Raw genomic sequence first — 11,552 nt, forward strand, 5'->3', positions numbered from 1 at the left:
CAAGAAGTTCCCGAGAAGGGTTGCTTGGTAGAACACAAATGTAATTTTTATTTTTTTCTATAAAAAGACATGCACAGTGTCCCCGACTTCACATTCAGAGACTTCAGAAATCCTCAGCAGAGGTTTTGTATCCCAAAAAGTTGGTTTGAACCCAGGGAATACCCTGATGGAAAATTTCTGGCCAGCAATACACAATAAGCTGACAACACCATCATTATTTCCCTGTCTCTGACGTTCCTAGAGTTCCTCCAAGTTCATACTGATGAAGAGCATCTGCAACCAGAGAAGAGCTCCAGCACTAACAGCAAGGGCTCACGTCACTTTCCCCAGAAGTTTGTTATCACTGAAGGCACAACAGCCCAGCAGAACAAGGTACTGGCGAGATAAGCACTGGATTTTCTCTCTCAGGCCACTATCTCAAACTGAAACCACTCCACAAAGGAGAATCAGATCATCCCACCCAGAATCTACATGAAACGTGTGGAAGAGAGGCACAGCTCCTCCGCGAGGATGACAGCTGAGATCAAGGATCTCTTACATCTGTTTTTCTTACTGTGCACAACAGGAGCTCCGCTCGAAGCACTGCGCAAAGGCTCCCATGTGCTGTGCCTGGGCTGCTGCCATGCTTGGCCCTGCAAATCACTGGTGATAAAAGAGCAGAGTACAGCACTGCTCAACTTACAGACTTGCCCAGTGGTATCCACACACTATCAGCACCTCGCAGGCTTTCTTGTGAAGGAAGTTGCGATCCCAACTCAACCAGCAGCAAGAAACTGCACCTTCCAGCATGCTGTCCTTGATAATTAAAGTCACGCATATCTACAATATAGCATTGGAAAGGAGTCATCCAGGAGCCTGACAGAAGCAGTGGTTTATTTCTCCTGGAGACTGTGGGGCCAGAGGCAACAGTGTGGTAAAGACTACCTTACCCAAGGTGCCCTCAAACCACAGTACTTGCAGACCAAAGGCTGCTGGGGGGCAGCATCTGGTGCCAGTTCTTTCTTTTTGATTCATGTTTTGTGGAGGGGCATCAAAATACCTTGGAAGCATTCACTGACCAAGTGCCAGCAACTGCCACAGAAACGATGTGGTCATACACAAGGAATTATGCAAACACCGAAGACTCTCAGCCTTCAAATTATTTTCAAAATCAAAATATAATTAGAAATTCTGTGTTAAAGCATAAAATTAAAAAACTCAAAATGCTGTGGGCGTCCTACCAGTAAGACCTGGCTTTGTAGGTTGGAGGCAGCAGGGATTTGATCCCATGGAGCAACACTCCTGCTTGTTGCTGCCTCTGGAAGGATAACATTTATCAGAAAGCTAGAGAGCCTCTGCGACTCTGTGTCTCTGTGGGAACCCCTAAGGGGAAAATCAGGGTCTCCTCAGAACTGACAGGAAAATTTAAGACTTCCTCAAAGAAGAAAAGAAGCAAGGCAGAAGAAATCCGAGGGAAGAAGTGGAACTATTCCTAACAATCATGATAATTGCAGTTTTGTAAGTTAGGCTGGCTGGGTGCCCAGAATGGGTAAAAAAGTCCCAAACCAGTTTAACTGACAAGCATATAACCATTTGCACAGCCTTGGAGCAAAGCAAAAACGACCTCAAACTTTTCAAAAATCTCAGCTATAGATTTCCCTTCATCCCTATTTTTTTATTTGCTCAAATTAATGAACCTATGCTTTAAGATAGTGGTGAAGTTTGACATTTTTGACAGTCACCATGAGGTTTAGGCACATAACTGCAGTAAAAGCAAAATATATTTAGAATATATTTACAATATATAACCAGACAGTTACATGCACACAATGCATAACACGCAGTATTCACGCGTATATTCTGCATGGGTTACTTAATAAGTTTACAAGGTTTTGCCCATCATAAGAGTTTTAACCACATCTTTGTCTGTAATGTTCTTATTTTTTTCAGTGTTTTACTATCAAGTCACCCAGTTACCTTCGCTTTGTGACAACTTTAAATTCAGGTTCATCCCCCTGTCACACTGACCTAAAAACGTGCCTGCAGAATTTCTGAATTCAACACTTGTGAGGATCAGAAATGTTCACAAAACTACAAACCAGGGCCTTCTGGCATGTCTTCAGGAGTTTCACATTAAAGATACTTGGTACAAGATGATATATGACAGGTGACTTTCACAAGCAATCCTAGGAACTCTAGAGACAGATATCAGGCATCCTCCTTGATGTCCTCTGTGGTAGGTTTTTGTTTTTTTTTTTTTAACAGAAGATGGAACAGCAAAATGACTTCTCACTGTTATTTGATCTTCACAGGCTTTTCCTGCCTAGAAAGAGTTAATCCAAATAGCAGTTTTCTTTCTTTAGCAGTAACTATGCATCCCCTGATTGAATCATACAGAAGTATATAATTATAAAAAATTGTGTCCCTCAGGTTTACTGAGGGAAGAGGCAGAAGCCACATGCATCAGGAACTCCTGTAAGGCTGTGCACTATATTCTTCCTCATCTTTCAGATCAGTACAATATCCAGCCACATATTTAACACCCTTCATCCCTCTCTGCTATGTTGCCTTTACTCAACAGCACCCTTGAAGCAGAAGTTCACTGACACCCAGAACAGCTTTTGATAAGGATGTGTAAAACTTTTCCCCAGCTGAAGAGGCCAGCAATATCTGGAAAAGAAAGATGGGCACTGGAGACAGCCTGTCACTCTTTTGATTTGACCTCTCCATTGCTGCTACTGTATAACATGAAAGAAACTAAGACCCCTTATTTTCCAGTCACACTGACATGAAGTAGTCCATGTGCACTGCTGGCTACAATCTGCCCAAAATTATATTTACTACCTAATTTGAGTAATTTTATCTTTCTTAATGATCATTTTGTTTCAGGAGAGAATAGACAGTCCCTTGGGATCCAGTTCATTTTTCTTCAGGCCTTTTTAATTTGCTGGTTTCTCAGCCCTTGATGCCAGCTCCCCACATGCTCAAAATGACATAAATCACAATTTTATCTAATCTGCATCTTTTCTAATAAAAAGAAAGCCCATTTCTCTCCTAGCATTATGTCAGTATTCATCTTTGAAGTCCCCTGGGGCTGCATGCAATTCATACCAGAGTACAAAAATGACTGGAGCACAGCCATCTTTTGGTCGCCTTCATTCAAATCCTTTAGTCTCTTTTTGCTGTTATCCATCTTTCCCACAAACTCGACTTAATGCCTCCTAACACAATGCACAGTACACTGGCTCAAGACTCACTGTTTATGTTACTCTGGGTGTGTCTCTTTCCCTGCCCCCCAGCATCTCTGTGCTTTATTTATTCTACTGACTTGTGCCAAACACTGAAGTCACTGTCTGAGTTTTCAGTTTACTCATACCCCTAGCTCTTTTCCCTATTCTTATTGCCTTTCCTCACAAACATTATCAGGTTTGAATAACTCACTTTTTCATACCTGCCATGTATTTACATAATGGAAAACTTTGGTTTATTTTACTTTGACCCTTCTCACTAAAACCTTGCAGCTCACAATGCTGGGTCCCTGTGCACTTGCATATCATCTAGGATAATCTGGACCTCATGGTTACATGGGGGTTAAGAAATATGAAGTTTATTTTGGCTTTGTTGTGATTCTGAATCCTAGCAGCCAACTTGCTTCTTTCAAAATCTCATTTTTCAACAAAACCCACAGGCTTTAAAGCTCTAATTCATCCCAAAAATACATGCAGATGAACAGGCTCCAGCCAGCTCTCACTTGCCATGAAGCCAACATACTAATAGAGCTCCATCTTTGCTTTCAAAAACCTCATGACATGCTAATTAATGCAATAGTCCAGACTTCTCTTTGGTCAACTTCAATTCCCTTCCCAGAAGGCTTCTTCTGGCTCTTTACAATGTCTGGAAACAGGTTTTCACTATCTCAAACTGTTACTGTTCTTGACAGTCTGTTTCAGGGTTTTCCGATGTACCGACCTTTTCCATCACTGAGGCAAGCCAGATGCTATTGGGAGAGAAGAAGGAAAAACACAGAGTGACAGATCCCTTCAGTAATTCCCCAATACCTCCAAAACCTGGTAAAGAGGGCATTATCCTGCCGGCAGTAGTACCCTCAGAGCAGCTACAGGGGCACAGCTCAATAGGCTGTGTGTCTAACCACAGTACCATGAGGTAGGGAAAAATTTCTGACCCTTGTTTAAACAAGGGCCAAGAGAGTGTAAAAGCATTGGCTTGGGTGAAACACTCCACAGTGCTTTTCCCTCTTCCCCAGCCTTGCTATTTTAGTAACAGCAAAATCTTTCATGCAACTTTGTTGCTCTTCTCCACAACTATTTCTTTTCTTTTTTTTTTTTTTTTAAACAAGGAAGCACTGGAAGCAGTACAGCGCTTGACATGATGCTCCTGGCAGGCTATGGCATTTCACGTTCAGTATAAGAACTGGTCAGAAATTGAGTGAAGTGCTCAGAAGTTGCACCGTTTCCCTCTAAATGTGCTACTACCCATAGTGAATCCTTCACTGAGAACATCCAGGAAGTTCATGCAGGAAGGTTTTAGATTACAGGAATCAAGTTTATCCCCTCTGCAATAAAACTGACTGTAGTGATTTCCAATTACAAATGCAGTGAAACATCTGTGGGACTCAAAAAAAACCCAACAAAAAACCCTGAAGATCAGTGAAGTCAAGAGAAATTGAAGTCCACAAGAAGCTGCTACTTATTTTTACTTCTAAATAGAAACAAGATTCTTTGAAAAAATCTAACTCCAGAAAAATATGCCCTAACTCAGTGTCACACAGAGCTGATGAGAGGATACAGCTCTAGTGGCCACTGTCACCAGGTGATGCCATCCACAATGATACTTACTTATAAGCCTTTACAAGCTACTTCCTTGCAGATAAACAAAAACATTTAAATGCCTTTCATAGGCAATTATCAAGATGATTTTTTTCTCATTATATTTGCACAAAGGCAAGAAACCAAGAGAGTTTCTTACAACACTGATTGGCTTCTTGATTTTTGCACAGATTCTTGTATTTGTAGATTTTTCTCTTAGAACAGAGAAAATCTCATTTTGGTTGATTGTGAATGGAATAAACTTAAACATGCTCAGAGGTATTTGACATTGTAAGCTATTTGTTCATTAAGAAGAAAAAGACATGTTTTTACCAAATTCAGGACACTATGAAAGAACCCGGGAGTTCTCTATGCACACCGAAGTCAATCATCTAACATTCTGTTCTTTTCTGCCCACAAGACTCTCAGATTGTTTGAGGATAAGATTAGAGAGAAATACATCAGAGCCTTATCTTAAGTCTGAAAATTCTGTATCTTTTTCTGTATTACTATCTAAAAGATTCAAGGCAAAATTTTTCATGTTTAGTCTCAATCCAAGACCAACGTCTAAATTTGTTTTTCTCTTTATATGCTTCGGGGTTTTTTTGTTGAAATCAAATTCAGAAGTAAGAAGAGGGGCACCACAGTCATTTTAGATTGGTAGTTGTATGAGTTAACACACTTTAAGAACCTGAGGTGCTTCTACCACGTCCTCGTAATTTACAGGGACAAGCACATATGACATTCTGGACAAATCCGGTTCATGAAGCAATTTCTATTCTCTTGAAAAAGCTTCAGTCAAACATCCGTCATAAGTTACCACTGCAGTTTTCATCCCTTTAACTTTGTTTCCAGATCACATTTTTTGTGTCTTTGAGAAATTGGCAGGTAGTCCTGAAATGACTGAGGGAATATAAAAATCCCAACAAGCACCATCTTAGATGCATACCATTTGAGAGAGTGAGCTCTCAGTGCTGAGGGCTTTCTGTTGATGGTTGTCAGACTACTCTTCCAGAAGAGAGGGCAGGAACTCTGCAGTTCTTCCCTGAAAGAAAATTCTGCTTGCTCATCTACACAGGCTGTGGCAATTGCTAGCCAAGGGCAGAGCTGGGCAAGCAGGACACTGAGTGGGCCCTGTCCTGCAGCAAAGCCCATTTCCCTGGCTGACTTCTCAATTTCAACACAGTGAGTGATTCTAGAAACAGATGCCAGTAAATCCAGGAGGACTTGAACTTTTTGAACCACTCACCAATGCATACTGGAGTAAGAAAAGAAAGAGCAAGCTGTCCCAGATGATGAAGTGGCGGAGCAGCCCTGGATGGGGTAGGCCTACCTTCTGACAGTCATGGAGAAAGACATTTTCTTCACAGTTTCCCACCCTAGAGGTCCTCAGCATATAGTTCACTTGATCAAGCCATGCATTAAAGAAGAAGGAGAGAGAACACCATCTGGATCAAAAGAAGTCTCACATTTAGTTGAAACTCAGCAGCAACTCCACTCTCAGTCCCCAGAAAGAAAAAGTCAGCATAGATTATCATTCATGAAAGAAACAAATCTATAGAATAAAAATTGTTTTTTCCACCCAGTCTACCAACACCAGTGAAGAGTTTTGCCTAGAGTTTGTGTGCTTTCTTACATGGAAGCATCATGGCTTTGTTCCAAGCTCCTGTTTCCATAGGAGCTGTATAGAGAGGTTCCCATGGTTGAAAATACCTTAGGGACTTGAAAGAAAGCTACAGGAATTCTTCATTATTTCAAAACACACTCATTTCTCTTCAATGGAAGGCACAAAGGAGAGAGGTTCCCATGCAAAGTAACACAGGTGAGGTTGGGCTGGAAGCCCTTTCGAAGCCACATCTTATATCGCTTCCTGAAAACGTGTTCAATCCCTGCTGAATCTTGCCCCTCTTCGTTGCAAGGCATGGAGCTTTGAGTTCCTTCTAATTTAGTGAGAGGCTTAACATCTAAATGTTTTGAGCACTGCTTGGGGAATATCCAAAAAAGCCTGGCAGCAAGAAGTTGAGAAAAAGGAAAGAAAAAATTAAGCCTCTGACCCTCTGAGAAATCAGGGAACCGAAAAAGCATCCTACTGATTCTGCAAAGTTTAAGGGACTTCTATCAACAGGGATCAAAACTTGGCTCCTAAAACTCATGTCTAATCCCCAAAACAAAGGTCTGGCAGCTTCCCACCAAATGCATCAATTTTTGCCTAGATCACATAGAACTGACATGCTTATAACGGAAGCCATAATTAATAGTGTTTCAGCAAAACAATGCATGGGAATTTAGCCATGTCTCTCTGCTGGACTGTAAGTGAAGTCCTACAGCTAAAAATCCCAGCCTTCCTCTCAGGGAGAACAGAACAATGAATCTGGCTGCAGAGTGACATATTCCAGGCAATTACAAGAGCTTCAGACCTCAAAGCCACACTCTGAGCATGACTGGAACATAAATAGATTAGCAACTGCTAAGGACTGCTCTTCCTCCTGATTCACAAGGCATGTTCCCACTTTGCTTTTGATGCCTTTAATGATGCACAACCATTCTTTTAACAAGAAAAGCCATTTCGCATTTTTATAAATATCCCAAATGCTTCATGTTACCCTTAGTTACCCTTCATCCTTCTGTTCTCTATAGTGCTGCTGACTAAATGGAGTCATGCTTTTCCAGCACACTACAGTTTTTCCTTAAGCAGAGTCAACCCCACACCACTTCCTTCACTTACATCACCCTCCAGGCAGGTAAAGATAGGACTTGCATTGCCCTGAAGCCCTGGCTGAAACCACCCCTCTCTGATGAGCAGTCTTCAGAGGAAATTGGATGTGGCAAGCACTGATTCTAGGTTCTGAAGTGAATGCTGTGAACACTAAGTGGTAACCTATGGCTCTCTCAAAGTGCTCTACAAAACAAGTAGCATCTCTAAGCCTGTTACATTGAATGGGAAAGTGTCGGAGCAGCGCAGAACTGCCAAGCTATTTGTAGAAGGTCACCCAGCAATTTATTACCAGGGCTACAAGTAAAACCCAGATGTCTTAATCACAGCTCTTCAGGCACTCTTGCCTTTCTCTCTGCCCCCATGTCCCATCCCACAAAAAATGGAAAAGTAAAAACGAACAAACAAACAAAAAAAAGCAAAAAGAAGAACCCACCAAAAAACCTCCAGCAAACCTCCACTTCCATGAGAGCAGGTTGCACTAGAATCCAAAGAAGCACTGTAGTCATTCACACTGTCTACCAGCAAGTGTAGGTAGCTCACTACTCAGCATCCCTGCTTTTCTGCATCTCTGTTCCGAGCACAAGAGTAAATGCACTTTGGGGGACTGGTATCCAGCCTGAAGGCTGTTAATGCCATTGGGGAATTAACAAATAAGCACCACAATGGTCTGCTTTTACAGATCTTCAAAAGTCTTCCACAAGTCTTCAGAACTATGTAGGCACTGCTGCTTTTTACAGATCTAATCTGAGGATACTTATATAATTTTTAAGACTTAATTCACGGAACTCACAAACCCATACTCTGAATTGCTAAATGCCCGCTATTCCTACTGACATTTAAGATCAGAGCAAGTACAGAGTTTCCACATGTCTCAGACTGTGATTCCACAGTACTTAAAATGAGAGATGCAAGTCGTGGCGTCCTGTACAGCAGTGCAAATGTCAGTGACATCTGGAGCACACAACTACCTTTCTGTCAAATCAGTCACAAGAACGAGATATGGCATTTAAGCCAATTATGGGAAAACAAATTATGCCCAACTATCACAAAGCTTATAAAAATATTTGAGCACATTTAAATAATTTTGTGGGGCTACAACATCTTGTTCTGACACCAGGAGCTCCAAAGCTGGATTTAGGATCTAACAGAAAAACAGGTACAATTTATACCAATGTATCACAGCCTGGTTTTGTGCCTGCCCTGCAAAAGCTGACCATTCAAACTCTCAATTTGCGTCAATAACAAAGAAGAAATGCCTCTTCATAAACTGGAATCGGTGTTGTCCAAATGGCAGTTTAGTGCTTTATTCAGTAAGGCTTTTATCCTATGCCAAACTACAAAAACTTTTGAAAATTGCCATGTAATAGCACTGGCTTCCTGTAGAGCCTTAAGACATGGCCTTTTAAAAACACATACTCCTTCTGGCAGCACTGAAGAAGGGTGCAAACTTCAATGGTGACAAAGATTAGAAATACTTGTCTTCATGATAAATCAGTAAATGCACTGTGATTTAATGGTAATCACCTAATAAGACTTAGTCCTTTGCATTCTCTGACATATGATGCAGAAAGGTTGTTAGTATCTATTGAACCTAGACATCTGGGTTAGGCATTAACAGCAATAATAATAACAATGGTTACCCATATTTTACAGTGTGGATGGCAGAAGAGCATATACCACTGCTTAGCACATTCTTCAATTACCCGAGCAAAACACATCCATATTCTAATAACTAAAGTCCAATAAATTGTTCTAATAAAGTTAACTAAAAGAAACTTGCCATAGCCAAGGCACCCTGCACCTTGCATCCTGGAAAGCTGAAAGCTGTTCAAGTCACTTCAGCTCCCCCTTTTTGCTACTGTATACACCTGCATTAGAACAAGTATTTTTAAGCAATGCTGGAAACTACCTCCAAGGGTGAAACAGAGGCCACCCAAAGTTGCCTTAGTCTATAGTAGATATTTCTAAAATTCTTGCTACTATTCAGAAGGTGGTTATTTAATAGCCCACTAATTTAATTAGTCTCCAGTTTTGCTCTTTAAGCTCTACTCTGTGAAAAAAATGATTAAGAGAAACAGTCTAAGCATGTTCCAGTATAGCTAGCACATGAAAACAGAGTCAATTGCATGCATTAATCTTTAATTAACAGCATCAGAGGAACTATAATCTAGTAGTTAGAGTACTGGACTAGCTACAAAAAGCCTTCATTTTAATCCTAGATCAGCCATTGATTTGTTACTCACCTCCTACGAGAGGAAGAAGAGAAACACCCCCCTAAGCTCTCATTTTCCTTTTTATCTTTTGTCTACCTTACCATTATTTTTCAGCATCTGTAGCTGGGGCACTCTCTCTACAAGCAAAACTCCACCCTGGCTCTGCAGCACTGCTTGAGCAGCCCAACTGCTAATTGCAATTAACAGCAAATAATCCGACCTATGTCAAGACATTGTTAAACTTTTGACATTTTTATAACACTCTCAGAAACCTTACAGATAAACCAAAGAGAAGCAGCCTGTAGCAAGGGATAATAAAAGAACATAAATGACTTCTAACAAAAACATTATGGCCCATCTTTGAGCAACCTTCCTCACTCCCATGATTTCTATGCAATCCCCAGGCCAATGACATATGAACCTGTTTCTTTGTTGGCTTTTTTTTCCAGACATCCAACTTTACATATTGACTAGCCTCTTCAAAATGGATATGCCCCAGTAAATGACAGCTTGATTCAGCCAAAACAGAGCTTATGCTTCTCCTTCATTAAGCCACATTATTGTGTCTCCTACATTCCCCAAACCCCACCTGTGCCAAGTCTTGCCTTTTTCTCTCTGCAATCACAGCATCTCTGGAATCCGATAATAGAATTTCTTGTTCACATCCTTACCCCTAGTTTTCTCAGAGCCCCCAATGCTAATATTCCCTTCCTCACAAAAAATACTATCATAACCATTAGTCTCCCACTCTTGTCATTATGGGATACATACTTTATTTGTCCAGGTAGATTTCTGATTCAGTGAGCATTTGCAAACCAAAAAGGCAAATATGTTGTATTTAGAGTGATTTTGCATAACACATGCTATCCAACTACCTCAGCTTTTATCTCCCCTTTGTCAACATGCAAGTTTGTTCTCTATTTGTTCCACACCCCCCAGTTTTTGAATGCACCACTTACTCAAATAGTGTGGCTGGAAAAGCACGTGATCCTTGTGGCCCATTTCCAGATGGTTCTGCTACCCCCTACTAACTTATCAACAAAATTCCCTTTCCATCCACCAGCAGAGAGGCAGGAATGCACAGCTCAGTAAAAGGGCTGAGGTTAAAGCAGAGCAGTTCCCTAGCTCTCAAGGACTGGCTTATCACTGTCTGTCCACATACCAGGACAACAAAAACCTCCACTCCTCATGCAACCAGCTTGCCCAAGGCTTGTCTCTGCTTTCAGATATTTGGCTCTCCTTCCCCATGCTACATGAAACACTCCCCAGAGGCAAAATTTCTTAGTAAGCATTCAGTCTCCTTTGATGTCAGAAGCAGCTGGTACACAGCTGCTCCCCATTACTTTCGCAGCTCTCAGGAACCTTTTGCATTTTCCTGTCCTCCCTCACAGGCAGGCACAAAATGCAAGAACACCACCAGCAACCATCTTTCGTTCTCAGGTAAAAACTTTTATCTCCAACTCATGTTCCCTGTCCATTCTTCCTTGAATTACTGCTCACCTGGCCCAGTCCCAGGTCTTCTCTCCAAACCTGTTCCCCAAACATGTGAGCTATGCCTTCCTGTTCCTTTTCTTAGCGAGGGTCTCCTCCATGCTTAGGAGTCTTCTGGGAAGACACAGTACTCCATCTGACCTTACAGGCGGTAAGGAATGGGCTGCTGTCCCTCATCCCAGGAAAAAAAAAAAATCTTTCCTCAGGTTCACCATTGTTTGCAGGTGATAAGAAAGAAGTCAGTTCCACCCCATAGTTTCTCTTCTATGCAACTGTGAAGCCCAGCAAGCCCAGAAAAGCCTGTCTCATAAGAGGCAAGTGCATCAT

Source organism: Corapipo altera, unplaced genomic scaffold (assembly GCF_003945725.1).
Source record: "Corapipo altera isolate COAL_440 unplaced genomic scaffold, ASM394572v1 97, whole genome shotgun sequence".
NCBI lineage: Eukaryota > Metazoa > Chordata > Aves > Passeriformes > Pipridae > Corapipo > Corapipo altera.